We start from the raw sequence: 6,573 nt of genomic DNA on the forward strand, positions 1-6,573 counted from the left end.
GCACAGTGCTTATAGATCTTCTTTTCTGAAGTACCCAATAATCCATTCTCTATGTTTGTAGCCATCTGGACATAGCTGTTACCTGTCTCCTCTCCTGTTCTCCCTCTGCAGCACAGGATTCAGTCTTCTGAAGACTGGAAAGTTTCCATTTAAATGTAGTCTTTGGGCTTAAAATGTTTCATGCATGTGAAATATAATGGGTTATGATATGCAAGCAGACAGGCTAGATGATCTAAAGGTACCTTCTGGCCATAAGCTCTATCAAATTATTAAACCTATGAAACTGCAGACCATAAAATACAGGATAATGTTAAGTCAATGGGAGTGGTGGAAATTAAGCATCACGTATTAAACCTCACATACTTGGCTTCATTAAAGTCCAAGCACCAGAATTTCTCCCAGGCAATCCCATTTCATAGGATAATAAAAGAGGAAGAAGCTTTAGGGCCACTTGACCAGTGTCTCCCCATATTTGCTAAGTGCACACACTAAAACTAATTTTCAAGGAATTTAATGCCTGAGAGTCAATCCAGCAAACGAAGTAAATCCTGTCTGAGAGAACACCTGCAAGTCACTGGCTCAGAAATATTCTCGACACTGCTTCAATAAGCTTATGTATGCAAATTTAACTCCAAGTACAGAAAGGTACTGTGACTGTCTCAGCTGATGGTGACTACAGACTTTTTGGCAGAATGGGGGAAGAAATTGCTTTTTAAATTTGGAAAGTTTCAATATTTAGGGCAAGAATCTAATGCAGTTTGAACAAAATCCTTTTAAGTATATTTCTCAGTTACTTCACCTAACAATTATCTTAGTTCTGTATATATACACACATAACATTTATTTATATATTTATAGATTTATTATTAATTTAAGAAAGTTTTTTTTATATTTTCTCATGTCTCCCAGTGAAGTGTGGTATCGTGCAGTGGAAAACTAAAGTTAAACAGATCATGAATATAATCATTTTTTTCCCGATCAGACTTGTTTTAAACTATTCTCAGTCTTTATTCTCTTTCTTCTCTGATAAATTTTCATATGTGTTGGTCCTGATGCAAAGAACACGTTGAAGCTCTTCAATACACAAGGTAACTTGCCACTTATATTTTTATATCTATATATTTATAAAATCCAGAACACAACCTGTAGAGATATTGTTTTATTAATCCTTGACTTTCAGTAATGAAATATCTCCTGGAGAAGATGTAGTTTAAGATAGATGCCACACTTGTGGCCCTTGATCTAGATGATATGTAGAATATCACATCTCTTTTCTAGGTTGGCTGTACAAGATGTTTCTTCCCACACAAGCAGGTGATGCAGTGTTCTGTTAGGGGTTTCCATCCCTGCATGCAAAATAAATGCAAAACTGAACCTCAGGATGGACAAGACTGGAAAAAAACAGTATGAAGGCCTGTACTGAGGCTGAGGTCACATGTACAAAGCCAGGGAAAATCCTTTCTCCAAAAAACCCTTGCAAGAATCAACTATTGGGACTTGAAAGCTCTTCCCAGGGCCACACAGATACACAGCAAAACAAAATCTGATCTCTGGATTTCCAAGTCATTATTCTCCTGCATACGCTTATTTTCGTGAAAGTTTTCTTCTTTTGCCGCATCCGGCTTGGTCATCATAAATAGGAACTCAGGGGATGAGGTTATCCTTGCATGGGCCTGCATGCCTGAAAATTTGCACATTCAGTGTTTTGATGTTGACAAGATCAAAGGCAGTTTCTCTCTGCAAACCCTTATCTAATGAAAGCAAATATACACCTGAAATCTAAAACTCTTACAGGCAAAGTCTCTGGGACTGTAGTTCAAAGGGGTTTTGACTGAAAGGCTATTAGAAATATGCTGAAAATAATTTTTAAATATTAGCTCCATGTGATGTTTCAAATAGAGTTGTCTCTCTTCCCTGACTGAACATATAAGCATAATTAAAGATGATTTACATTTAGTAAGTGTTGTGGCAGCTAGACACCACACAGCCTCTTGTTCACTTCCCAAACTGCACTGGGATGGGAGAGAGGATGGGGCAAAATAAGGTAAAATTTGTGAGTTCACATAAAGACGGTTTAACAAAATATAAAATGAAGTGAATAATTAATAATAATAATAATAATAATAGAACTAGAATATACAAAATGAGTGATGCACAATGTAATTGCTCACCACTCAGATTTCCCCCTAGTTTATATATGTTTATATAAATATATACATATATATATATATATAAAAACATGACCTCATAGGGTATGGTGTATCCCTTTGGCCAGTTTGGGCCATTTGCCATGGATGTGTCCCCAGCTCCTTGTGCATACCCAGATCAGGACTGTAAGGCATCTGCCTAGTGAAAATTTGTTATAATTGCTTTTCATGTGGACAAAACTCCCAACTTCCCAAATTCTTCATCTTTTTTTTTTTTTCACAGTACCTTTTCAGCCTTCTGCATGTAACAATCAGTAAATTACGTAACTTAGGGGAAATAATCTTACTGCATTACTTCAGAAATGCTTTTTGATTTTTTGCTGACTCCCTTTCTGGCTGTCCATTTGAAATGCTGAGGAAGGAAGAGCCTGGAGAGGGAAGAAGGGCTGGACTCTGGAACAGCTCGAAGTCAGACCACGAGGGCAATTTAGAATAAAAGAATGTGCCTTGTTCAATCTTTATGTCACAAAATCAGACTTAATATTCTATTTTAATTTTGTGTTTTTCGATATAACCTTGAGAAAAATAGGTAAGACTCAATCCCCCATTCCCTGTCTCGAAAGGGAATAATAATAGTTATAATAGTAGTACAATCTTTGCTTTGGAGGTAGCTGCACAACAAGATGGAGGTATCTGGGTAGTATGATAATGCAGGTTACAAAAGTAGCTTGGACCAATAATGTACTCAAATGCAGTTTACTGGAAATCTTTGCCCCTGGGTTTGCCTTTTAAGATCAGAAATGGTTAATCTTTCCACTACTGCTATTATTGTCTTTAATAACCTTAGATCCCTCTTTTTGTTCCAGCAGCTTGCATGCATGTGAACATTTTTACTATAGGCATGGCATTTTAGTTTGAAGTTATATGTGTGACAGTGGCTCTTTAAACCAACAGATCTGAACTATTTCTATCAGAGTTTTATTTGAGTTTATTTGTTTTGCTGATAAGAACTCTGGAATTATATTTGCAAAGACTGGCCTGTGGGTATCAAGGATATCATTAATAAAAAACCACCTTGAAACAGGTCCACCTTTCCACAGCAAGCTTCATTTCCACCTAACGCTTATTCTATGGACAGATGTTAATAAAGGACTTATCCTGGTAGGTGCTCTGTATCTGATTGTCTTTAAGAGGGTTAACAGGACTTCTGGTGAAGTTTAGTGACTTCTTACATCCTCAACATTTTTCTTCCTCTATGTGTAATATAGTCATTCTCCTTCAATGAGAGTTTGTATCTTCCCATTAACTCATTAACTACACTTGCAAACTGTCACTGAAGCAAGCAGATCTTACAGGAATCTGGACACAATGTTGGTGTTTATTGGTAAAACACAGTTACAAAGGTAATTGGCTCCTATGTATCTGTGTGACACTTTCTTGGCACGAGCTTCTCCCATTCCTGGATTGCCTTCCCCTCTTCCACTCCTCCTCAATATGTTTTAGTATTGGAGCCAATAGCCTGCTGACCATTCAGAGGTTATACTTGGCAGGTTTAGAACACAGATGCTGGATTGCAACGTCAAGGGCTTGCAAGAGTTTTTATAGCAAGTTCTCTGAGTGGGTCAGTCACTTGGACCATGCAGCAATTAGAAAATTGCTTTTAAATATGGTGAGTTAACCTGTTGATGAGTTAAGTCCGTTTTGCAGACCTCCAGTTTTTCCTGCTTTATTTTTATCAGGAGAGAACTCGGTTCTCCCACCTTCAGAATCATGTTTTCCAAGCATTCTTACCAAGATGAGTTGATGATGGACTATTTTATGTAACTTTTTTTAAGATGATAGAGTGCCTTGAAGACCACCCACCTAAAAGCCCCTCTTCAGTCATTGAGACAGATTACCATTTCTGCATCCTACTACAAATAATCCAAAGTGTAAAAGAAAAAAAACATGCCAGGTGGCTGAAGTGGGAAGTGGGGCTAACAGAATGATGTAAAGCTGTCAATTTTTCCACCAGTCAAAGGCAGTAATCACAGCCCACAAAACGCAAACAAATGTAGTCATAGTCTACCCTATCATACTTTCTGAGAGCTCCCTTGAACAAGATCCACTATAGATGAGTTGTTCCAGGGTAAGAACAAACTAGGTACTGCTTCTTGCCTTTTGGGGGAAAAAAACTCCAAAACACCAACAAATAAACCAAAACCAAAAAAAAACCAAACAACAAAAAAAACCAATAAAATAAAATAAAAAAAACCAAACAAAACCAAAACAGAACAAAATAAAACAAACTGTGGTTGTTCCTTGAAACAGTGCCAGAGTCCCTGGTGAATGTTCTCCTTCAGGTCGTGAACTGGAGAGTAAAGGGGTTTTACCACGAAAGATGTGAGAGCTCAGCGTTGAGACCAAATTCAGTGAGATGAGGTTTTAAAAAGAATATCTCAAAGAAAAACAAAGGTGAATTCATCAGCCTCTAAAAGAGCTGAGGCCGTGCAAGAAGAGATCTGGTTTAGATGTTGTGCATTGCTCGAGCTCATCCAAAAGAACAAAATGTGAAAATACACAGTTGGAAAAAGTAGGAACCTCCACTCATTTTAATTTCTTCTTTGCAATTCATTCTTCTTTCTCTCTTTTTGACAGATGAGTATCTATAAAGTTTTTCAATAGGGAAAAAACTATAAAAAAACCCATATTTTTGGGGGGCAGGAGGTTTGCTTTATTACTGGCAGAACTAATTGTCATTTCCATTTTGACTCTGCAGAGCCACAGAGATGAAATTTTCAGCTCTGAATCCAGTGAAGTCAGAGGGATTTAGGGATGTCCACCAGTTCTGAAATGTTTGCCTTCAGCTCTAAATGAATTTATGCAGGAGCTGGAATAGTGTTTAGTTTTTTGCCGGAATACAAAACAAGCCAATCTCCATATTATTTGTTTTTGTGGGTTGGCTAAAGAGAATAATGTCAGAATTCTTCCATTTCTACTCAGGGAATTTTGAGGTAGGTGTGGAACGTTCTATACTTTTGGAAGGTCCATATGCAATTAACACAAGTAGGTGTTCAATAATCAACAGGCACATCTGAAAGCTTAATCAGGATGATTATTTGGAGTAGTGTTACAATCTGTGCATGAAGCAATCTCTTTGTTTTCTGCTCTACTGACCAGAAATTTCTCAGCTTGTTAAGGGTTGAAGTGGTGTCAAAGAGCAAGTCCAAAATTCAGATAAAGCTGTAACCAGAAAGAATAAGAGAATTCAGGCAATGCTCTGCAAAGTCAACAAATTTTAATCTGACTCAGGACTTTTTTAGGGATGAATTTTAGTATGAAGAAAGATCTTACAAGTAATAACGCAGATTCATATTTAACATAGGAGACAGATCAAAAATGTGTGTGTAATTGCATATATGTATGTCTTTTCCCACTTCAGAAGATTTATTTCCTCTGGAAACAAAAATAGCTGTGTGTTTTAGCTCTCTTACTTTGCTTTATGTTTATGAATAGAATAACTGTGGCAGCAAATATGTCATGAGCAATCAATAGGTTGTCATCTATTTCTCTAAAATATTCATCAGATAACTCGAAACTGAACAAATTCATAAAGCATGTTGTATCAGCTTTGCTTACACCAAGCACTGCTGGAAGTATTAGTTCCATTGGCATGCTTGGGAATTCTCACATTTGAGCAAAGATTCACAGTCTGGCCTGGGAGGATTTTGTTCCTTTTTAAGAGTAGGGAATGACATAAATAAATACAGTAGAAATTTCCTTTGATAATAATACAACCTTAACTGCCAGAAAAAATTACCTAGGAAAGCAATGGATTTTCCACCACTGAAAGATATTAAATCACGGTTTTATATATTGTAAAAGAGATGTTTGATGCGAAAATGACTGAGCAAGAAGCTCTTTTTGATTTCCTCTGCTTATGAAAGAAGTTAGACTGTAATTTTCCTTTCTAGTCCTAGAATTTATGAATCTCTGATACTTAGAGTATATTTGCAGATGATTTCTAAAAAAGAAGTGGAAATAGATCAATAATCTTCATTGTTAGTTTAATGTAATTTGTTTGCCTCACTATATATTCTCTACATGCACCTACAGATCCATCATGCACAAAAGTTATGGAATATTTAAATGCAAGTCTAATTTAAGTGAACATAACCTTTTGATCTAAAAAATAAAAAATCTAACAATAGGAAAATTTGCAATCTGTCGAGACATATTTGAGTTATTTTGCAGTAATTGGCTTGGCAGCAGCTTCAGTCACAGATTTCGGTTTCACAGATTGTCCCCAAATGAATAAAGGTTTGCTTCAAAATATAATTAATACTGTATTCAGCTGCAAGACTTTCTCAGGTTGTCAAAGGAATTTGAGGAAGAGAAGAGAAGAGAAGAGAAGAGAAGAGAAGAGAAGAGAAGAGAAGAGAAGAGA

Source organism: Corvus kubaryi, unplaced genomic scaffold, assembly GCF_017639235.1.
Source record: "Corvus kubaryi isolate FWS band 111438036 unplaced genomic scaffold, C.kubaryi_AGA036_p1.0 135, whole genome shotgun sequence".
Lineage (NCBI taxonomy): Eukaryota > Metazoa > Chordata > Aves > Passeriformes > Corvidae > Corvus > Corvus kubaryi.